Source organism: Liolophura sinensis, chromosome 4 (genome assembly GCF_032854445.1).
Source record: "Liolophura sinensis isolate JHLJ2023 chromosome 4, CUHK_Ljap_v2, whole genome shotgun sequence".
Taxonomy (NCBI): Eukaryota; Metazoa; Mollusca; class Polyplacophora; order Chitonida; family Chitonidae; genus Liolophura; species Liolophura sinensis.
The window spans coordinates 15,111,198-15,136,326 of NC_088298.1; the positions used below are offsets into that span (position 1 = coordinate 15,111,198).

The 25,129-nt window shown below is 38.7% G+C and overlaps 1 protein-coding gene across 1 annotated transcript in view; it reads right to left on the reverse strand.

Annotated features, from left to right (window-relative positions):
• The window catches only part of LOC135464437 (epidermal growth factor receptor-like), a 160,161-nt gene that overhangs the window by 36,828 nt on the left and 98,204 nt on the right, over positions 1 to 25,129 (reverse strand).

Here is a 25,129-nt window from a genome sequence, read left to right on the forward strand (position 1 = left end):
GAAACATTCTTGAACATGACGTGCAACACTAATCAAAAGAATGAATCTGTACATGTACATATTGTTCCTTCATGTATTCCACTAATATGGTGATAAGCCATAATCATTCATTCAGTCATTTTTCCATTAATATGGTTCGCATATCTATAAATCACACATATAAAACTTTAACTGTAACGATTCCAAATGTCTACAGTATGCACTCACATTTCGTCTACGCGAAAAAAATAGACGACATGAAATAAGGCAAAAATGTCTGAGTCGGGCATTCAACAACATCACTTAATTGAATAAATACAATTCTAAGACTATGGGATATGGGACCAAATAATATTCAATTACTATATATATCAAGGACCTTTTCTTATACATTTAGTTGTTAAATAATAAATTAAGCAGTCCTACATGAACTATATTTAGTAGCCAGGCAAACAAAGGTGGGAGGGTATGTGAACATGACTGATCGGCACACGCACACCAATATGCAATGGCAAACAACCATCTCATTTGCCAGGAGACGAAACCAGTTAACGCATCAATGCCTGTTTCATTAGTACTTCATAAATGCATTCTTACGAACGATGTTGGCAGGCCGTGTATATAGCTCTGGGATGTATGTGTAATATGAACGCGACAATAGCAAACAGAACAACTGTTCCAGTCTGCGTTGGCGGTCTGCGATTCTTGGCGCTCAGTAATCGCAGCAGGAAAATCAATATGCCAGTCGTAACATTCACGTAGCGCATAAACTATTCATCACAAACTCATTTAATCATTAACTCTATCGGCTTCTCTCTGACACTGGGATACTCGGAAACGAGGACTCCTAGCGGCAGTATGCACACGCATACTCAAGGTGATGTGAGTTTTACGCGCCAATGTCCAAAATCCGGACTATCAAAGGGTCGATAATGAAACAGGACAAAGTCCATATTGCAGAGACAGGTCACTTGCTGATATTCCACGCATTAGGCGTAACAAATTGGGTCATTATGCCCGCATTGTCTGTCGACGCTTCGTCAGGAAATCGACGAAGCACCGTTGAACAGTGCTAGTCTAATTAGCGGCCATTGAAACCGTGGTGATGACAAGAAGGTGGTGATTTATTGGTCAATTTAGAGCAGAGTTTGCGCAGTATGATGTCTTGCTCGCCGAATCACTGCACACAGGGGAACTAGATGATATGTAACTATCGAATGTTAACTGATCTTCGTGGTTAATCTAATTTAATTAAGAGAATATAGAGTTCAGGGCCCATTTCCACAAAGATTTATTTATTTATTTGATTGGTGTTTTACGCCGTACTCAAGAATATCTCGCTTATACGAAGGCAGCCAGTAATATGGTGGGTGGAAACCGGGCACAGCTTGAGGGAAACCCACGACCATCCGCAGGTTGCTGAGGAAGCCAGCATGAGCTGGACTTGAACTCACAGCGACTGCATGGTGAAAGATTCCTTGGTCATAACGCTGCGCTAGCGTGCTAACCAACTGAGATTTCCACAAAATGTCATACATCCAATCACACATGCATATATAGGACAATGGTACAAAATATCTTACGAGAAATGTACAATAAAAAATTGTTGTACGCCTCTTTGTGAAACTGGGCCCAGTACAAAAAGAAATACCCTAATTCTTCAAACTTTTCAACCTACCGGCGACCATTATTTTGAAGCATTCTGAGAACTATTAATAGTAAATAGTTTGCACAGTTTTAAGAAACAAATCATTTGAGTGTAATTTTCATAACAGTTACAATATATGCATAAATTCCACTAGAAAGAATGCTTTAAAGTTCAAAAGGCACAAGATTTACAGTATGTTGATGCAAGTTTACATCTTCATAGTATCAAAGAACCTACCAGTACAGAGTTCACACAATGCACACTCTGCAACCCATAAATGAATTCAAATTCTTTCTCAACATTCAATCCAAATGTACATGTACAGGCTTTTTCATCGAGTTTCAAGTTTATGGGGGTTTTTCTTCTTGCATCTGACAAAACTGGTGACTTAAGTCCACACTCAAACCACTGGGTGACCTCATTGGCTGATTCTTAAACCTTTATTTACATGAAGGTAAATTTTTCAGTCACATGATAATGAAGGAGTTCTTACAGTGCATGTAATGTGCCTCCTTGCTGCAGGACGGATTTCCACCACTCTTTTATATAGTGCTGCTTCACTGAAATGCCTTACCAAAGGCAAGTAATTAAGCCGCCCCGCCTGAGCCATTATACTGATACAGGTCAACCAGTTGTTGCACTATCCCCTTCATGCTGAACATAGGCATATGGAGATTCAGCTATTGACAAACAGCGAACAATATGGTATGGTTCCGAAATACGTAGACTGAATCCTTTACTAAGTAGTTGCCTTTTCTTGGCTATTTCATCTGACCCTAGCTGTCCAAGATCAGCTGTGAAAACGGTCAACACATTGAGTACAGACAAACTTCACTTAATACATAGCCCACAATTTTATTTTCGATGCAGACGAAATAAAATTGGGTAGGCAGATTTAATTTATTCTAGGGGCTTCACACGTTTGAGTACTTTTCAAAACTGTCACTTTGCGCTTGAAAAAAGACTGAACTGTATCTGTAAATAAAGCCTTAATTCTCTTCCAGTAGTGTAAACTTGTCCCCCACCCACACACAAAATCCAAGTGCGGAAAGACCAAGGTTATTCTGAGGAAGCAGAGATTGTAATTATGTGATGGGAAAAAAAAACCATGGACGACCCCTTTGCCTGGTCAGTGCTTGACCACTGGTTACTACTACTTTCAGGGTCAAGGCAGTAGAATACTGCTTCACACAAGAAAATGCCCGCGGGCTGTGGCAGTCGTCTCTCGGACAGTCGCCATGAGTGTAGTGTCTGACAGGTTGTAACTTTTGACAGTCAGCAAGTGGGAAGAAAACTGATTAAAAGTCGATCAGACACTGAGCGGACTTATCATGCTCTACTGACACCTCTCTAGGCTCAGGAGGTAGAATTGTCATGCAATGTTCCGTACTTAAGCTCAATCTGCATTGAAAACATCGACGCGTGGGATATGCGGTCTTTTATTGATTGGAATATTGACCTGGAATCGCTTTGCCTCCATTAAAATGACCAATGAAAAGCTACTTGTCAATAAAATCGTATGCTCTGCTGGCGATTTGCGCCAAACGTTTCAGGATACAAACGATTCAGAAACATCACAAATGAGAGAAAAAAACAAAACCCCACAGAAATCTGTCGAGACAGATAGTGAATGAGCTCCATCTATTTGCTTCACGATCAGCTCTTAAGTGCTGAACTGGTCAACTGTTGACATTATCTCCATTTCTTGGTACTGGAACAAACTCTACGGAGTTGATCCAAACACCTACTACTTCTTGGGTAACAGTAACCCCCGATGAACTCATGTTTTGTAATGAATAAATGACTGAAATTACACATCTCTTCTTCTTGCCACGGTGAAGTGTCTGGACAGATAATCTGAGAGGATTCCCTTCTTGGAGTGAACTTAGATGGGCCTGCGCCAAGACGCCTACAAAGGTATTGGCTCAAGATGAAATTGGGAGTTTATTTTGCATTTGGTGTAACCAACGAAGTCAGCCATTCCTTTTTTAAATGACTTGCTGAACATTAGTTTCAGTAACGATGCAAATTTCCTTCCTGCTTCAATTTCGTCTTTCTTTAAGATTGCAGGATCGCATTAGCAAGAGGAGGACATATTTTTTTTCTTTTGGGACACGAGATTGGCATTACTGGTTCAGAGGGAACCGTTCATGAATATAAACATGGTATAAAGATCTTAGACATAGTACAAGTAGAAGCATTACAAGACCGTATGGTGGTTTAAAAGGTTTCCAAGGTGTACTTAATTCTAATCTTAAATGAATATGTAGTTTGTCACACATACTTTCTCTACTCACACCAACATAAAACATTCGTGTCTCATCTCATCATTCAAATTCTCATGGTGGGAGATTTTTCCATGTTTTGACAAGCAGAGGGTAGGCAGAGCATGCAGTTTATTTGAAGAGCTACATGATATGATCAGCTTTTGTCAAGGATATTTAATTACCTGATTTATTTAACGGTTTAACACTTATTTAAACTGTACCAGTGAATGTTTCACTTATACCATGGCAAACAGGATTAATATGGTAGGAGGGAACAGGGGAGCGCCTAAGAGCAACCGACCACCATCTTGGTTGCTGGCAAGCTCTCCCACATATGTACAAGGGGGGAAGCTAGCATCAACTGGACTTGAACTCACAGCGACTGCACTGATGAGGCTTCAAAGTCACTGCGCTGTGCTGGCACATTCTAATAACTCGGTTAATGAGGTCATCAACATAGATAATCACTGCACTTCAGGCCCATGAATCCGATATTATGCAACAATGGACTTCTCATCTTTGACTTTCTCCCCCACCATACATTTACCCACTCTCCCACACACTTGTAAGGTACATGTATACTGCAGAGGACAAAAGAAGTGAAGTTTCAAGTGCTTAAAAACTTTTCGTACTGCTTACCCAAATCAGGCAATATTTATTTATTTATTTGATTGGTGTTTTATGCCGTACTCAAGAATATTTCACTTATACAATGGCGGCCAGCATTATAGGGTGAAGAGACCAGGCAGAGCCCCGGGAAAACCCACAACCATCTGCAGGTTGCTGACAGACCTTCCCACATATGGCCGGAGTGGAAGCCAGCAAAATTAGGCAATAAAGATATCCCAAATGTTCAGCTTTTAAATGTGCACATCTACACCTAACTAGAGGCAGCCATACACCATTTAATCCACATATGGCAGATATAATATATTTTGAACAGGCTTTGCACTTGACTGATTAACCCTCAGAGGCTTGTTACGATAGGCCTATTTTTTATGTCGCACATTTTCATTATACATGTACCATACTTATTCCAGCTCATGCTGACTTCCTCTCCGGCCGTACATGGGAAGGTCTTCCAGCAACCTGAGGATGGTCGTGGGTTTCCACTGGGCTCTGCCTGGTTTCTTCCCACCATAATGCTGGCCGCCGTCGCGTAAGTGAAATATTCTTGAGTATGGCATAAAACACCAATCAAATAAATAAAAAAAGACCATACATTCATACCGAAGCCAAGAATTCATGATGTGCGCTTTTGCATATTTGATTGCACTGATCAATCAATTAATTAAAATAGTAGCATTTCACGACATTCAAAATAGAAACAAAATTTAAATTTTCCACTGTAAATACATGTATTGTGGCAGGAAAAGAAGAGCTATTTCCTTAAGTGAAATATTTCTGTTCATATTGCCGATGAGTTTGGAATGATATTTGTGGTTGAAAAAAAAAAAAAAATTGTAGAAAGCATAGAAAATCTTTGTTATCAAAAATTTGTTGTGAAATTTGCACATAATTTTCCATGCCTACAGAGAGCTTTTCCCGATATGCATTTTGGTTCATCACTTGTGTGGGCATGCACAGGAGATATTTATTACAAAATTTGATCAATTTTCAATTTTTTGTTACAAAAAATTCAAAGCAAATTTTCTGAAGTGAAAATGGAGCAAAAATTGACCACTGTATTCCACAAGTGTGACGATTCATGTCAGAAGAGCTCTGTTCTGTTCAGCAGGCAGCACGTATTTTATTTAGATATTTGACTGGTGTTTTACGCCATACTCAGGATATTATTATTCGACGGAGGCCAGCATAATTTTTGAGAGAAAACTGGGCAGAGCTCGGGAGAATCCCACAGCCATCTGTAGGTTTGCTGACAGGCCTTCCCATGCACAACAGGAGAGGAAGGCAACATGTAAAATAAAACGTATCAACTGACACGCAAACCATATTTATCAGACATTCCAGAATATTCCAGGACATGCCTGAAAAGCCTTGACAACCCACATTGTCATATCTGTTGCTATGGCAACCATGTATCAAGGGAAGAAACCTTGTCAGGCGCAACAATGGCCAATTATCTAACAACTTACACTTCACTTTGAATATGTACATGCTTATTCTTAATGAGGAGCCTAAGAGTTCCAGAACAATCTCTGCCGTTTTATGCCTTACTCAAGGATATTTGACTTATACAACAAAAAAGGACATGCTATTCAGAGCAAGATTTGCAAATATCGGACATATCACAGAAAATTCACAACAACTGATAAAGAGGATTTGGATCGCATCCTACATGAAATGTATCCAAGGACTGTGAAATACTTCTAGAATTGTCTACAAGAGCAACATTTGACAGAACTAAATGTGAACTGAATTCCCACTATTTAAGCATGCGCAAGAACATTCACTGACATGATTTAGTGACTTACAGAAGTCACTATACAAACAGAGCATTTGTTTATTAGAATGATGTAGGATAAAGTACCGAGACAGACAAGCGCTGGGGCCCTTTGACCTTTGAAGGGTTAGAAACTCACAATCGGGTCCAATAAATCCCGTCGGGTCAGGGACTTCCAGATAAGATCCCCTGCTGATGTATCTGTGGTCCTACAAACCCAGACTCCACTGTCCCAATCAATGACAGCAAAGTGCGAACAGAAAAACCCCCGATAACTGCTGGTGTCAGATATTTAAGACTGGCTATGTCTGGCATGTCTGTCGTTATGGAAACGACAAGAGTTTTTATGTCGCAACCAATCATTCTCGACCGCTTTTGAGGTGTCACACGGTGGCGTCAAAAAGTTAGAGGCATGTAACTGCCATATAATTCAATAAAGTGGTTACCTGTACCTTCTTGAGCCGGGGAGAGATGTCCAGTAAGGCAATCACAGATCAATAAAACATGCTCAGTTTATTATTTGATTTGCTGTTGAATGCATAATTCAAGAACTTTCCACTAACATGCACAAGGACATATGGTTGTCAGTTTTATGGAAAAAGAAAACAGTGTAACTAGATTAAACCGCCAACCTACAGAAGCAAATTACGTAACCCATGCGAACACAGTTCAACACATCTGTACAATAAATTACCTTAAAATCAGCCATAACGAAGTAAAACTACTCAAGAGATTCTTAACACTCTGAGAAAGGCGTTTTTAGGTTTACTGTCCTACTGGATTTTTGAAACATTTTGAGAGAACTATGCAGTGTAGAGAAATAATCTGCACAGTTTTATGAAGTTTGCATCTTTAATGAAACAAACAAATCATTTTAGTATCATTTTCATAATAATTCCATGCATAAATTCCACTGAAAAAAGTGCTTTAGTGGTTAAAAAGGTCAATTGAAGTGTGTACATGTCAAAGTGGTCAGGTCTGTCGAACTGTTTGAGGTCACCTGCTTTATATGTTCATCTAGAATACAGATAGATTTTTTCCCCAGTTAAATGATGCACTGGGGGTAAAAAAAAATGGGCAAACATACTTGCAGTTGTAAATTTACTGCCACAGAGAGGCTAACATCAAATACATCACTGGCACAAATGCACCCATTCATTATACCGAAAAGGCAACAGCTTTTCTATGAAAAATGCACCGTGTCCTTTCCTGTTTTTGTTTCTCAGACTTAAAAGCTCTGCCAAATCCTAAACAGTGAGCTCAGAAAGTGCACTTGAGTTGCAGCTGTCATGAAATGCAGATCTGACATCTACCTGCACACAAGTACATGTAGGAATTCTTGCCACTTAAATGAGGAGTTAACACTGGAAAATTAGATGTCAAAGGCCGAAGTTCACAAGGTTTAAACATGTGGGAGACGCAAAAAGTCAAACTTGTAACTAGGACGGAGCCCGAACCATTCTTGGCACTGATGAGAAGCAGACAAATAAAAGACGTTTGCAAGTACATGAAAACCTACTTTCACCAGAAAAAAAGCATGTTGAAATATATGTACCATGTACGTGTAATTACTTGCATGTTCCTGTCCCTTGCTGTAAATTGTCATGCACACGGAATTTGACTAGAACTTCAACTACTCCAACTTTTTGTACATTCTCAATGTCTGTGATCTCCCTCTGATACATTATATTCCCGCTGTACTCATCCTAAATACATTATGGGATAGGCCTAGAACTGATTGTATTTTACTTAGTTATTCTGTCAGTGTACAGTGGGACTGGGGTGTGTGTCATTGTCTGATGTCTTCAGCATGGTATTTTAGTGAGGCAGCCCAATGAATATGTTAGTATCCAGGGAGAGGCGACAGCAATTTAATTTTGTGTTTTACAAGCAAGTTGGTATTAAAAAAAATCCAAAAACAAAAAAAAAAAATGAATAAATAAAACTTGAAATTTCTATGATTATGAGCTTTCCAATCAGGTGAATATATCTCAAACAGGAAAAATAGCCAGAGCACTTAGGTAGTCAAATTTTTGACATCCTTTCCTTTCATATTCAAAATGGACAACTGTCATAACAAGATACAAGATGACATGTCATTTTGAGGGATGTCTCCGATACTGCAAATTTTGACTTGATTTATAAAATAGATTAACATCTACATATGCAAAGCAGACTACATGTGCATGCATGTTCCCCCCAAGTGTTCTATTTACCTCTTTTCTGTATAACATTTTTTCAAACTAAAGCAAATATGGTGTCTGCACCATGTCACAACCACCAGATGAATACCAGAACAGCTAAAACTTATGGTATTGCCATAAAAAATTTAGTCATTTGGAAATTTTCACTTCAAAGCAATACATTCTTCTTCTTTTTTTTTTTTCAAAACTGTTTTATCCAAACTGCTTTCCTATTATCTCCACCTTTCATCCATTCTGTTTACCACCTTTTGTTCTGTTTTTTTCTCACACAGTCACAGAAGGGACTCTTGCCAGGTCTCGGCCATTCTTCTGTCTGAGCGCAGCGATTACCGCCACCACTGTGGTCTTTCTGGCGTCTTAATTCACCCTGGGACCATTACATAAACCTGGGTACCAGCCGCTGCTTTTTATGCCCCATCCTTCAGAATTAGATTTCAACACAACTGTGGCCTACTTCCTGTGAAAATTTCCCCTGCATAAGAAGGTCTTTTTTCACCACCAGATTCTGTCTTCTGTTATCTAAACTACACCAACAGCTGAGGACTCAAAGCTGTTAATGATGACAAGAGGATCTCTTTCTACAGTAGCACATTAACAAATAGTCTGTGACAGCTTTGGGTCAAGGTCAAGCCCTAGCCACAAAAGAGCTAACAGATGGTAGGGTGGTAAGAACAAGAATATTCAGTCACCAAAAATAAGCATTTAGGGTTATCAAAGTTCTTGCCTGATGTACAGGTAGGAGACACATGGATGCAAAACTTCAGTTCAATATACACAGTGCCATGTACTTGAGTGAGTGAGTGAGTGAGTGATTGGGGTTTAATGTTGTGCTTAAGAATTTTTCAGTCATGTGACAACGAAGGAATCCTTAGAGTGCATGTGATGTGCCTCCTTGTTGCAGGACGGATTTCCACCGCTCTTTTATCTAGTGCTGCTTCACTGAGATGCCTTTCTGAAGGCAAGTAAGCCACCCTGCCTGAGCCATTATACAGATACGAGTCAACAAATCATTCCACTATCACCTTCATGCTGAGCCCCAAGCGAGGAAGTCACTTCCTCTTTTAAGGTTTTAGGTGTGACTCGACCCAGGATCGACCCTGGAACTACCGCTCCCGATGCGGACACAATGTACATATACCTTAATAAACATTCTACATCTAATACATAAAGGCTATACGAAGATCAGGAATTTTCGTAATTTATAATGATTAACACACAAGCAGCATTAACGCTGAAAACATTCCCTTCTCTAACTGTGGGTTGTATGCAAAACATGAACTCAATCATGCAGTACTTTTTGAGATACCACCCTTAACATTGAATCCAATACAAAAGGCAGTATATAAGTCATACATTTTGTAATTTACAGTCATGAATATGCAAAAGGGGCAAAAACAATGGAACATACCCCTTGTGCTATTGTGTTTTAAGTGTGTGCAAAACATTAGCTTCGTCATGCAGTACTGTTTGAGGTACAGCCCTTAACACTGCTTCAGCTGAGCTTTGCCCACACTCAAGGCATAACATAAGCTATGCCTGTGCTTCAAGCTAAAAACACCATACACCGACTCAAAGATTTCCATTTCCCCTTATTTCTACTTATGAAGTTTGTTTATCACACTGGTGGACAGGTATCAAAGTTCCCTATTAAGTGACAGGATTATCAGTCTGTGATCAGGTGACTTTTCACAAATGTTTAGTGCCCTTCATTAAGTCAACCACGCAGACAGATTTGATTGGATAAAAGGATAATTAATTAACAAGAAAAAAGACAAAAAAAAGAACAACTCCTTAGCTAACAGAAGCACTCCTTAGAAGTTTGATGAAACAAAAACAACCATCAGACTGTTCAGTATGCCATACAGGTACATGTGCACATAGCAGATGGACAGGTAAGTTTATACGAAGATCGTTAGTTAAGGAGACTTAAGGAGTGTTCAGCCATTGGGAGAAATAAGGGACCATCTTCACTTCACAAATCTTTCATAATATGCTGATCAGTTTATATGTGTAGATATATGGACATTTTCACGTGGAAAGATTAAGTTATTTACAAATGGTCCCTTACCTGATTGCTCTTTTAAACAGGTGTGGATGTTGGCTAATGCCAATACCACATGACTTGTCAGACTGCTTCAAAAATATCCACTACTTAACCAGTAGTTGACAGATTTCTCCGTGAAAGAAAAACATGTGACACTTGCGAGCCAACAAAACAAACCAATAAGCAAAAAACATGTAAGAACACAATTATTTACATCTAATATTAAACCCAAAAGATTTTTCATGTGAATCAAAAGTAAAATCTATATTTCTCGACTATACAAACAATGTTATAAAAAAACAATGCTTTTACATTTACAGATATAAAATGTAAGTTCATTATACAGCTTATCAGGAACTTAATTACTTTTGTCCTAAAGTCTCATGATTAAGAAAAAAAAATCAAGGTGAAAATCTGAGGCAGTCTTTGGGTACATGAAGGTAATACAGCCTGGGTTGATGACTGCCACTTTAAATAGGGCAACATGTCACTTGTCTTAAGGCCAGTTACCTGAGCCTGATCTAAACGATGGGCCTCTTACTTGGACAAGGTCACGTATCATTGTTTTTAAGGGAAACAAACGCAAAATAGCCTAGAGGTGAACAAGTTGGACCAGCTCATAGAGAAGAGATGTCAGAAGAGTACTAGCATTTCAATTTTTCTTTGTTTTCTGTATGCCTGGTTCAATGTAATACCCGCTTTTGGGCTCAAAGTATTGCGTAAAGCAAGCACTTAAAATTGAAAGGCTCACAGATGAAATTAATTGAACATGTACCCAGTAATTTACCACAAGACCTTTTCACTTTTTGTACATTTAAGCGACTAAATCAATAATCAACTACATGCACATGTGTTTTAATATTTATTTGATTGGTTTTTAGGATGGTTAGGGTGCTAGCGAGGCATAATGACCTTAGAGCCTTGCAACAATGCGACTGCTATGAGATCAAGCCCAGCTTTCTGGTCATACGTGGAAACGTGGGGAAAATTTGCAACATGAGGATGCATGGTTGTGGGTTTCCTCCTGGTGGGGCTCTGCTCCACTTCCTCACAACATAATAATAATATACATGAACATTTCAAAATGTTTAAGCAGCTTCAGGACTTAATTACCGACTAATTTACTATGCTAACTATTTAATTGGTGTTTTGCCCAGCACTCCAAGAATTTTTTACAAACAGGTTCAGGTACAGTGTTGTAAATGTAAATGTCTGTCCTCTGTGTAAGCTTTACAGGTACAGGTAGATGAAAATGACCTTTTAACATTTACATTATTTATTTATTTATTTATTTATGCCCAATGTTTCATATATACATGCACGACACCAGCCAGGGTTATTGTGGGAGGAAACTGAACAGAGCCCTTCCTTCCAACATATGACTGGACATAAAGCCAACATGAGCTGGATTTGAACTCCCAGCCACCGGCTTCTGATAATATGTCTTCTGTACAGCTCCATGCTCCAAGTTAAAAAAATAAGAATACAGACAACTGAAGACTCAAACAAGCAATAAAAATAACAGAGGGGTAAAAGTATCACAGCAGAAGCCTCCAAACTGTTCATTTTCATCGTCTACTTTGGAGGTTTCATCCCGATAACCAGAGCGCAAACATTCCACTAGCCAATGGAAGAACGAGCATAAACTCCCACTGGTCTGCTTGGATTAGCCATTAACATTGCTGTCAGGATGAGAAAGTGGACGAAAAATGCTCACGGGAATTTACTGCTGGGGAAAACTTTTTTACGATGTGACAAAATTCAATACAACTTTCTGCTGTTTTTACCCCCCACATAGAAGAAAATACCGTTAAATGTGTCAAAGCTGACACGAAGTTTCCATTTCAATTACATGAAAAAGTTTGTTTCGATCGTGTCTCAGAGATGTTTTTAGCTATGAAGTACATATAATGGGAGAAGCAAATTTAGAGTTCAATGAGCATGATATGGTTATGATAACTTGTGTAAATGTATACTTATCAAATGGAAAAAATGTCATAGTACATTAACTTCATGAACATGTAGAAATTATTAAATATTAAAAATCAACCTGAATTCTGCTTCTTCATTTAATTTGGCAAACCAAAATTTTCACGTATACAGCAACTTTCAGTCGAATCTATGCACCCGCTTACGTTATTCATCATGTTCATATGTTTGCAAGATGTTTTTTTCAGGCACATCCTGAGGGCATTACTCTGTGTACAACGATAAACATATACTTGTTGTGAAACCTTGGAATTGGTCAACCCAACCAATGTAGTTTTGAATCCGAACCCAAATAACGTACAAAGGTGCATAAATTCCACTGAAAGTTACTCTATATGTGAAAATGTTGAGAAACTAGGGTATGCCAAATTATATGTAAATCAAGATGCAGAATATCTCCCTTTGCAAATGAAGGAATCTGGACAGCCATTTCTTTACGAAACGAACTTCCTGGAGAATGCGTCACGTGTGGAAACTTAAGGTTTGAAAACTAATGATTTTGATTATGATTTTGCTACATGTACAATACCTTATACATGAAAATACTGCGCTTCATCTAAATTTTAGCTTTTGTCAAGCAACACCTTCTCTTTGATGCGCACTGATTCATTCATCCACCTTAAGAAAGGTTATTTGAAGATCTTTTGCTCCGTTTGATTAGACTCTTATCAGAAAAACTTAAGCCTTAACCTCAAAAGCATGATTTTAAAGCTTCTGAAAGCGCGTTCAAACAGGCCAAACTCTAGGTGAAATACACTACACGTACATGTAAATTCCCCAGAGGATGAGATCATGCATTACGTAGCGACTTACAACAGGTGAGTTTGCTCAGGTGAGTTCTCACAGGCACGTTGTCATTAATCACTATTCTTGTTCATGCCACTCAGGTACGCAAGTAAATCCCAACACAGGTAACAGTATACCATAACTGCAATATTATTAATATCACAGGTACAGCTGGTGCATCAGACCTTTTAATGGAATAAATGGGGCAGTACTGACATTTCATTACCCTTCCGCTATTTCACTTGCATAAATCTTGATTAGATGTAGCTTTAACCTCTTTAACGTACATGTCTCACCTGTGTTATGTTATGCGATATTAAAGTTACACCTTCGTAAATCTTTGGCCCCAGGGACAGTATCTTACATCAATATGGACTTAAATGTTAATACTGCACCTGTATTACTGTGATTTAATATCAATAGTTTAAGAAACATGGCAAAGCCAGAAAAACTTTTCCGTGTCTAAATACCTGAGAGCCCCTTTTGATATGTTGCAAACCGCAAATGACTCATGCCCACGTAGACATCAATAAACTTCATGGATGTGAAATTTGATACACCACAGGGGTTTCCACATTACACATCTTTTGTAGCACAAAGTAGTGTCATATAAGAACTATAGTTAGACGAGATTTAGAAAACTGACATCCAGGGACGCTGCTTTCAGTTGCAATGGCCACACCTTTTTCCGTGACAGTTGGAACAGAACAGAGAAAGTATCCATGCTGACACGTGAAGAAAGTTCTGATGCCTGAATACACACCTTGATGGCCAACCCAGTATAAATACAATACCCGATAACCTTACTGACACTTTGTAAATCTGCAGGGTAAAACTGACATGAGTCATGACACACCTGAGACAAAGACAGCCTTAAATACAGGTGAAAATTCCTCTGTTGCAACAAAAGACGCCAAGTCAGCTGTGATTTTTGAAAACTCACGGCATCAGGTATTTTTCAGATTGATGCTCTGCAAATATTTTCATAGTTTTAATATTATAAGTCTTTATGTATAAACATCTTGTGAAATGTATACACACACAGTGTACAGATGTACAAAGTATGCACATGAACTTATCAGAACATGCACAGACATGCACAAGAGCATGGATGTATGTACCATGCATGTGTGCAACTAACCCACATAATGGTTGTAAAGAAAAACAGATCAATTTTCTGCATAAAAAAAAAAAATTTACAATCTAATGTCTTCTGGAACAAACTATTATGAGCAACTTTTAAAAACCACTGTAAAAACGTAAAAGTAAAATATATACGAAATATTTTCCAAAAAAAAAAAAAAAGTACAAATACATAAAAAGGACTTAAAATATTTATTGATAACATACGCACAGGTGTGCTGGAATTTCATTTTACAACATCTACGACCTGGCTTCTTTACATGCACTGTACACGCGCCTGAAAGGTTTTTGATACATTTCAAATCAACGAGCCACTGTGCCACTCTGGCGACGCCTCCACGCGAACAAAAGTCGTGGTGAAAGGGGGGGTTTACAACGCACAAGACCTTTTCTACATGAAATCTTTTTTATGCAGACAGGTCTAGTTCACATTTGGAGTACAAGAAAACCACAAATATGTAGGAATATACATATATATATATATATATGTAGAGCAGGGGCAACCCAGTGCTGTTCCCTGCTTTTTTTTTTCATCACTAGTGCATTCACAGACAGGTATTTCCATAGTAACGTGCTGCTAGAAAAGGGATTTATATTCAACTGGATTTCACCTTAAAATTCAAAGGAAAGAATCCATTTCCAAAGCAGCAAATAAAGGTTGTAAACTACATGTACGACTTTTGGTGTTAAAATCACAGTTTTTTCCAGCAGGATATCAGCCTACATTGTACCTTCCAAACAACCCTTGGAAACACCTTTCTAAGACGAAAATAATCTAAGGTGAAATATATGTACTAAAAGCAAGTTAAATGTCTACATTTCCAGATGCAGATGTATGTGAATCTTCATAAATATTATAAAACTTCAACAAAATAGTGTACAAATGAGAGTTTCCTTACAACTTATTATTTATTTGCAAATGGATATTTCCTGTGCACATCTAGCGTCAATTTTATTCTTTTAATAAGTTTACGTGTTAATTTTTTTTTTTTCTGTCTTTTTTTTTACTATTGAAAAATAATTTACTTCTTTGTACAGTGTTTATTTATTTGACTGGTCAGGCTTATGGGAGGAAGTGGGGGGTGGGGGTCATGAAAACAAGCAGGACCCCCCAAAAGAACCAAGGCTCTTTGCATTTTGTACTTCACAAAAGTTATTAAAGCTTAAAGTACAGGGGTCTCCGTGGCTCAGTTGGTTAGCGTGCTAGCACAGCGTAATGACCCAGGAGTCTCTCACCAATGCGGTCGCTGTGAGTTGAAGTCCAGCTCATGCTGGCTTCCTCTCCGGTCGTATGTGGGAAGGTCTGGCAGCAACCTGCGGATGGTCATGGGTTTCCCCTGGGCTGTGCCCGGTTTCTTACCACCATAATGCTGGTCGCCATCGTAGGAGTGAAATATTCTTGAGTATGGTGTAAAACACCAATCAAATAAATAAATAAATAAATATTATTAGTATACATGCGCATGTAGTAGGGGACGAAGTAGCACAATTTAGGGATTAAAATATTTTGATATCATCTTGCATGGAATCCAAAAAATAATGCTAAAATATCCCAGGGGCCAGGGTTTCAAGAAAGAAATCGTCTTCAATCAAAGGTCACAAAAACTCCGGGGAAATCAAAACAGATACACGACCTTCTTCAAAACCTTGCAAAGGAAATTAACTGTTATTTTACTAAGCAGTTTGTTTCCCTTGAACAGCTTAGACACAATAACTATTCTTAAGTTTAAATTCCACCCACTTTTGTTTTCTTTTGCACCGTCAAATTCACAAACGCTATCAGAATATATAAAGGATAGAAATTTCATCCATTCTAATCAATATTTCTGTCATTTGGTGGAGGAATGTTGGAGACAATTTTGGAAGGATGAGAATTTTAAGAAAAAGTATAACACAGTCTCCCTTGAGTTTTTGTGACCTTTTTGGAAAACATAGATGATTTGTCTCTCCTCAGTTTAGAATTACTTTGGGAGTTTTAAATTTTGAGATACTCGCTTTGTATGCCATTATGAAAGTGTTGTTATTCCAGTGACCATCAGATTTTAAGTACATGTGGAAGCTGGATGGGCTAAGCAGTTTGTCTGGTTGTTTGATTGACTGTCTGGCTGTTAGACTGCATGTCTGTTTGTTTGTCTGGTTGATGGTTTGTTTGACTGTCTGGCTGTTAGACTGCATGTCTGATTATTTGTCTGGTTGTCAGACTGCATGTCTGACTGTTTGCCTGGTTGTTTGCCTGTTTGACTGTCCGGCCATTGGACTGTATGTCTGGTTGTTTGCCTGTTTGACTGTCTGGCTGTTAGACTCCCTGTGCAATTGTCTGTCCGGTTGTTTGCCTATTTGATGGTCTGGTTGTTAGACTGCATGTTTGAGAGCATGTATGGTTGGTTGTCTGTTTGACTGTCTGGCTGTTAGACTGCATGTCTGACTGTCTGGCTGCTACACTGCATGTGTCAATATTTGTCAGCTTGTTTGTCTGTTAGACTGTCTGGCTGCTAGACTGCTTGTCTGACTGTTTGTCTGGTTGGTTGTCTTTTTGACTGTCTGGCTGTTAGAATGCATGTCTGACTATCTGGCTGCTACACTGCATGTGTCAATCTTTGTCTGCTTGTTTGTCTGTTAGACTGTCTGGCTGCTACACTGCATGTCTGACTGCTTGTCTGGTTGTTAGACTGCATGTTTGACTGTCTGGTTGTTGGTTTGTTTGACTGTCTGGCTCTTACACTGCATGTCTGATTATTTGTTTGATTGTTTGCCTGTCTGACTGTCTGTCTCACTGTTTGTCAGAGCTTGACTGCATGTCTGGCTGTTTATCTTACTGCCTGCCTGGTTGGTTGTTTCTCTGGCTCTCTGTTTTATTGTGTGTGAATAAATTCTGACAGTTTGTTTGGTAGCATTGTTGATCTGACTATCTGCCTGACTGTATGTTTGTCTGCCTGTTTACCTGTCATTTGATCTGTCTGACAGTCTTACTTTTTTTCTCTCAACTGATCAACATCTCTAGCAAATGGAGACCGGATGGAAGTAAAATACAGGAATCAATGTTGAAAGTTTACCAGAGTTAAGTCTGACAGTAGTTTACTGGTGGTCAGTCTGCAGTGTGCCTAGCTGTAACGAGCCTGTGGAATGACAGTACCTAAACTGCCAATAGAATGGATTCGAAACACAACAAATATGAACTGCAAGTAAGTAGTGCAGAAAGACATTGCCAGAGGCCATCCACAAACTAGAGAGCAACTGGCATGCTATAAAGAGTATAGAAATGACGGTATCAAAGTTCTAAAACAAACAATTCAGAATACACAAGGCTGCTTTTATACACTGTTTTTTAATGCTTTGGGTTTAATAAAATCACATGCAGCAAGATAAGACTGTTCATGGAATGAGGACGACGGTCTACTCTTGGGATTCCTGTGTTCGAAGAATTTAATTTCATTACAGGATTCATTTTTTTGACTGTCTTAAACTATAAAGTCAGTAACATGCAGTAAACCAGCCTTCTCATTGATTTTTTTTTCTTCCCCTGATTGAGCACCATACTCAAAATCAGTCTCCTGGAATTACAGCATACCATGTCCACATCAAACTGTGAAACTGCCAATATTTCATCATAACAGCATACCTGGCTGAAAGCAGTCAGACTCTAAAGATTACATTCTTAATGCCATCTTAATGGACCTTTAAGAAGATTAACCGTGCCATTCCCAGTGTGCACTTAAACCCTGGTGATGGGCACAAGAGGATAGGTGCAGTTTCTTCTCATCAAGTTACCACCACAACTGTAAGTCAGCGGTCCTCTATCAGGGGGATTCCCCCAGGACACCCCCCCCAGGACCCCCCCCAGGACCCCCCCCCCCCCCCCCCCCCCCTTCACCACTTAATCCCTGACATGGCTAGAATCCAGACCTTCCAGTTGCCGATGACTGACATCCCCAAGATTCCCCCCCCCCTCCACACCCATCTCCACCCGGCAGACCAAAGAGAAAAGAAAATTTGCTAATCAACTGAGAGAAGTTAGAAAGCTAATGTCAGCTGTCTGTCTGTCTGTCTGTCTTCCTGTCTGTCAGCTATTGCTGCGTGTTTGCAGCAAAAACAGAGGAGATGATGACAGCTTTTTATGTAAAGAAACTTATTTCCATGTACATTTGATTTTTGTGTCTCATATTTTACTGTGGGTCTGCCTCTGTCCGTCTATGAGAAAAATTTTTACTTGTTCTAATAGGGACATGTACAGTAATTATATAGGAACATAATCCAGGTACAATCCAAACCAGGAAAATGCAACCTGCTTTGAATTATAAAGGTATTTTTTCCAAAAAAAAAAAAAAAAATTCAAAAAAATCTTTGGATTCAAACATCTGGGTTAAGTTCCCAGGAAGCATTTACCATGTCATACATATGCATGTTTTTTAAAATGTTTTTTTCAGAAAGTTTTTGAAATAAGATTTCAGCAGTCTTTTCTAAAAGCATACATATACCGTCTAAAGGCTGAGAAGGAAGTTTCGTTTAGCAAGTCACGATCAATCAGTAATACTGGTATAGTTTGACAGCTGAACGGCACAAATCTAAACCACAATAATCAGCACCAATCTACAATGCTACAATGAATAAATGAACACAGGGCCCATAAACTTGATACACATAAGCTTTGTTAAACCATTTCTTTTATAGAGTGATTGCTTTTACTCTTTAAAACATCTGTTTGATAAATTATTAGCACATTTTTTTGGTATTAATTATTTAGTTATTTGATTGGTTTTTTACGCCGTACTCAAGAATATTTCACTTATACGATGGCGGCCAACATTATGGTGGGTGGAAACCGGACAGAGCCCGGGTGAAACCCACGACCATCCGCAGGTTGCTGAGAGACCTTTCCACATACAGCCGGAGAGGAAGCTAGCATGGGCTGGACTTGAACTCACAGCGACCGCATTGCTGAGAGTAACTGGGTCATTACGCTGCTCTAGCGCGCTAACCAACTCAGCCACGGAGGCCCCCGACATTTTTTTTTTTTTTTTGCTAATAATTGTATCATGCTATCTATGCTTTTTCTATTTTTAAAAAGATTATGGCTTCCACAAACATCAAAGGTATAGGCAGATAACATAAGGATAATAATTAATAATCTTGCTGAAAACGCTGCATCTGAACTCCGAAAGAGAATATCAAGATAAACAGAGTACTATTATGATCATTACCTTGTTTTACACTGTTTGTAATTTCGAAATGGAACAAAAAACACTATTAGCCCACTGGAAACAAATTGTATTCGCTCAGCTTCTTAAGAATGTTTATGAGTTAAAGCACAGAGGAACGAAAACCTGGCAGATCCTTACTCGAAATGTTTCTCCTGCTAATTGGCCTAGAGTAAAAAGTCTGGTGAAGGGTGGGGAAAAAACAAGGAAAAAATTCCCCCAAAACATCTCTCAAGAAGTTCTTGGTCTCCTGCTGCAGCAGGGAGTGGATTGGCCAGTTTTATTAATAAATGCTCCACTTATGTGGAAAGTTTAGCTTTAACAACTTTTGTTGCCCATCAATCATTCCCCTGGTTACCGAGCCAGTACTCTTCCTTAGTAACTGACAGCCATTAAGGGCCAAGTTGGTTCAGTTCTCAATTCCATCAATTGCTGGCAGACTACACTAAAAGGTATTAATTCTCCCTCCACTACAAAAGATCTCCCACAACAGAACAGAAAGACAATGGTAGGCAGCCTTTTGGGGAAAATCTGCTCCATGTTTAATTTAATAGTAGAGAAAAATGTGGGGGTTTTTGGGGCTTTTTTTCTTTGTTAATAAATCACACAATATTGAATCAAACAAATCAAGAAAGTAAAAAAAAATTACATGCATAGTATCATTTTTTGTTGTGTTTTTTTGTTGTTTTTTTTTGTCCCTACATTACACTGAATAAATTTTTGGACCCCAGATTCCAATTCGGTGTGCATGTACTTTCAAATGTACCTGTATCTAGCACCAGATATAAAATGAGTACTGTACATTTTATAACTAAATGTATGATGGAAAGTTTCTGCAAAGCTTTCCTGACCACTGAAAGCTGTGTCGACCTTGTCTGTGTGATATTAGAACACGTTATTTTTCACACGGCATAAAACTAAGTCTCATCATACATTTAAATTACTGTGACAAACAATCTCGCAATTGCATCCCACTTGTATGCACTTGCCCAACAGCAGCTAGAGATACGGTCAGATCAGGCTTTCTCGATATATACAACTTCCTTTATGATATCTTAAATAATGGAAGTGTAGAAATAAAATCATGCCCCAAATGGGAGAATTATCTAGGAAGGTCAGATATTAATCGGGAGCGGGTCTTTTCTACCTCCTTTAAATCTACTAATTCTGTTTATCTACAAAACTTTAATTACAGATTTTCACACGGGATAATAAGTACAAATGCTTTTCTTGATAAAACTGGTAAATCTAAAAACGATATAGGTGACTTTAGCCATATATCTCCTGAGACAACAGAGCACCTGATGATTGACTGCAAGGGGGTTCAGGGGCTCTCTGGTAAAAACTAGGGACAAAATATTTATTTATTTATTTGATAAATAAATGTTTTACACCGTACTCAAGAATATTTCACTTATACGACGGCGGCCAGCATTATAGTGGTAAGAAACCGGGCAGAGCCTGGGGGAAACCCACGACTATCCGCAGGTTGCTGTCAGGCTTTCCCACAAACGGCCGGAGAGGAAGCCAGCATGAGCTGGACTTGAAATCACAGTGAGGGACAAAACAATACAAACTGTACATAATGAACAACTACTCAACTCATACTTTACAGATAAAGAGAAAACAAAACAATTCATATGACATGAGGCAGAAAGAGGCACTAATATGCAACAGCATCCCACGGAAATCTGATGTCATCTTGGGCACTATATATATAGTGGGAATATTCATTTGGTGATTGGCTCATATCGGGATCTAAAAACATTGTCATCTTGGGCACAAGTCTGTGGGAGTATTCACTTAGTCATTGGCTCATAATGGGATGTCAAAACTTTGTCTTCTTGGGCACAAGTCTGTGGGAGTATTCATTTAGTCGTTGGCTAATATTAGGCTGTCAAAACTTTGTCATCTTGGGCACATGTCTGTGGGAGTATTCATTTAGTCGTTGGCTAATATTAGGCTGTCAAAACTTTGTCATCTTGGGCACAAGTCCGTGGGATTCATTTAGTCATTGGCTAATATTAGGCTGTCAAAACTTTGTCATCTTGGGCATACCAAGCACCTTTTATATCACTGTTACAGTTGCATGACTCACCAAGCAACTTGTGTATCACTGTTACAGTTGCATGACTAACCAAGCAACTTGTACATCATTGTTACAGCTGCATGACTCACCAAGCAGTTTGTACATCATTGTTGCAGCTGCATGACTCACCAAGCAGCTTGTATATCATGGTAGCTGCAAGACACTAAAATCACTGACTTAATAGGCGTAAAATATATATTGTAATCAAGCTTTAGTGATCAATACTTAATGTACTATAGCACATGCTCCCAAAATTGCCCTTTACCAACATGTGTTTCATGATACTATCTCTTTAATTTCCACGAAATATAACCAACTAATGATTAGCATGTTAAGGTTTCCCACAAAACCCCTCTCTTTCACCATATACATTTAACTCCATGCAGTTATGCTACACAGAGTTCTAATGCATTTTAAAGTAGCCATTCCCCCATAAAAATAAATGAACTGGTAACAACAACTCAATAAAGATGAAATCATTTAGACTGGGTTCAAGCACACATCAGTCTGTCTGTTCAAAAACAACTTAAGAACTTCCATTTTGTGTTTCGTTTTGGCCAGGTGGCAGATAGACCTGCCTCATTTGTCTTAGAAAGTCTGTGGTGTGGAAGAAATTTCAGCTGAAGTGTTTTCCCAGTGCCAAGTTAAAACTGTTGCCAAGGTGGTTACTACAAACCCTGCTGCCTTAAGAGTCCATTAACCTTTTAACTGACCTGTATGAAGAGAACTTCAGTGAGAAAGTGAAGCTGGCATCAAGTTCAATGATACATGTAAGTTGGTTCTTCCACAAATGTGAAGTAAAACGGTAAAGAAAGAAAAACTGGGACACTTTTGGACGTGGGGCATGGTGAGAAAACTAATATTACTTGTGCAAGTATGTATATATTTGAAACCAAAAATACTGCAACCCGAGTTACTGAGTTAATATTTCAGTGTGTATGAAACGTGATTATGCAAATTTTAAAAATTCAAAAAGTGCATCACTGATGACTGCTAATCCTCCCTTAGGATGCCTACATAGTCTTTGGTACTGGGATTTGAAATTTGGACTAAGTTGTCTAAATTAATTTTAGACTCTAGATCATATTTTAAATTTTGACTTAAAGACAGAAATGGCTTTGTGAAATCGGCCCTTGGGCTATTATCACAAATTAGCTGGCCGATCCCGATTGCACAGTTGGTAGAGAGGCTGGTTCGGGAGCGGCAGATCCAGGGTCAATCCTTTGTCAAGTCACACCTAATAATTTAAAAGAGGAAGTAACTTCCTCTCCTTGACATTCAGCATGAAGGGGATAGTGTACAGACTGGTTGACTCGTATCAGTATAATGTCTCGGGCGGGGCGGCTTTCTTGCCTTCGGTAAGGCATCTCAGTGAAGCAGCACTAGATAAAAGAGTGGTGGAAATCCGTCCTGCAATAAGGAGGCACATTACATCCACTCTAAGGATTCCTTCATCGACATATGACTGAAAAATTGTTAAGTACGACGTTAAACCCCAAGCACTCATTCACTCACAAATTACCTACGTTTCCTACACAGTGATTGACACATTTTTGATACAGACTGAACAGTCAACTGACAATTCATATAAATGTACATGTACGTGCATTCAACCAAATTCAATCCAAATTAAAACGATCAGAGAAATGACATACTCTCAATGGGAAAACATTAGCTCATTTAAAACCAGAGGCAAAAGTCTGAACAGAATATAATGTGAAATCGTATAAAGGGATCTACTCCACTGAAATGCCTCTAAATGCATGTTAGTGAAGACAGATTCGATCGACACAGCGGTTTAATTATAATGGTTGACCTGATGGCAATGAATAGCTCTGGCCCCTGGCAACAGGACAGCTTCTCCAGTAAAAATCTGAGAAGACAACAAAGACAAAACAGAAGAAAAACAGACCATTATACACTCGAAAAAAAGGCGAAAAAAAAAAAAAAAAAAAAAAAAAAACAGTTCCCGACTTGATTTGAAATGGTGCGAATTCAATTGTTGACAACTGTTTGGACAGGGAATTTTCACACTGCTACTTGCTTTCTGTGATAGGACAAGAATTACGAGCGAGCGTAGAGCCTAATGGCCTTCGAGCTGCTCAAGCCAGCTGACAAAGACGATGTAATCGAGCTGTGACAGTTTGCTGGTGTTGTAACCATGCCACTGATGGGTAAATACACCCAGCTGTTAATGGGACAAAAAGGGTACTAAATCTCTCCCAATAGGATAAACACAGATCAGCACCCAGCTATCCCATTTCTCAAAATGCCCATCTTGGAAGTTTCCGAGTGATAAATGGAGCTACATTATAACTTTACTGTAACTTATTAGTTTGAATTAGATGGTTATTCATCAAGATCATGTAACTGTATCTATATCAAACTGATAAAAGGTCCATGTGATATACAACAGATTTCAGAAAATATAACAGATACGTGTCTTCCGCAGAGTAATGGCAAAACCATAACTCGTAAAAAAGTCGAATCTGATACATGTATAAATTTATTAGCTTTAGAATTAAACCCTTTCCGAAACTTAATCTAAGACGGGAAAGCAACCATATGGAAGAAACCCTGCAGTCATCAAACACATCACTGAAAAGTGTACTGAACTAAATGTTCAATTAAATTTTTAATATATAAGGTGGATATTATGGGCCATATTGATAGCTATAGGACTTTCTCCTACTTTTCTATTTAGCTACTAACATAATTCTTTTACTGATTGATGGGTTTTTATATATTTTTCATTTACAGATGTATATAAAACCTTGTTTTTCTTCACTTATTTGATAAACATTTGACTTAGAGTGAGTAAGTGCTCGGGGTTTAACGTCGTGCTCAACAATTTTTTTAGTCATATGATGACGAAGGAATCCTTAGAGCTTAGAGTGCATGTAATGTGTCTCCTTGTTGCAGGACGGATTTCCAATGCTCTTTTATCTCGTGCTGCTTCACTGAGATGACTTACCGAAGTAAGCCGTCCCGTCCCGCCCCAGCCCTTTCATGCTGAACGCCAAGCAAGGAAGTTACAACTTCCTCTTTTAAGGTCTTCAGTGTGACTCAACCCAGGATTGACCCTGGATCTACCTCTCCTGACATCTGACACTCAAAGGGCCACACTCAAAATTGGGAGCCTGAGCTGCGTGATATGAAAATGTAATCGGTTTGATCAACGCCCTGCGAGTCAGGACTTTTTAATAAATACCTGAGTTAATGAGGCTTTAATATTTTTGTATATCTTTGATTGCAATGTATGCATAAGATAACTACAATGATTGGATTGGCCAATCAGGGCTTCACAAAAACTATAATTCAGGGATGAGACAGACACTCTGATGAAAAAGAGGAAACTGTACATCATACTCGTAATCATGA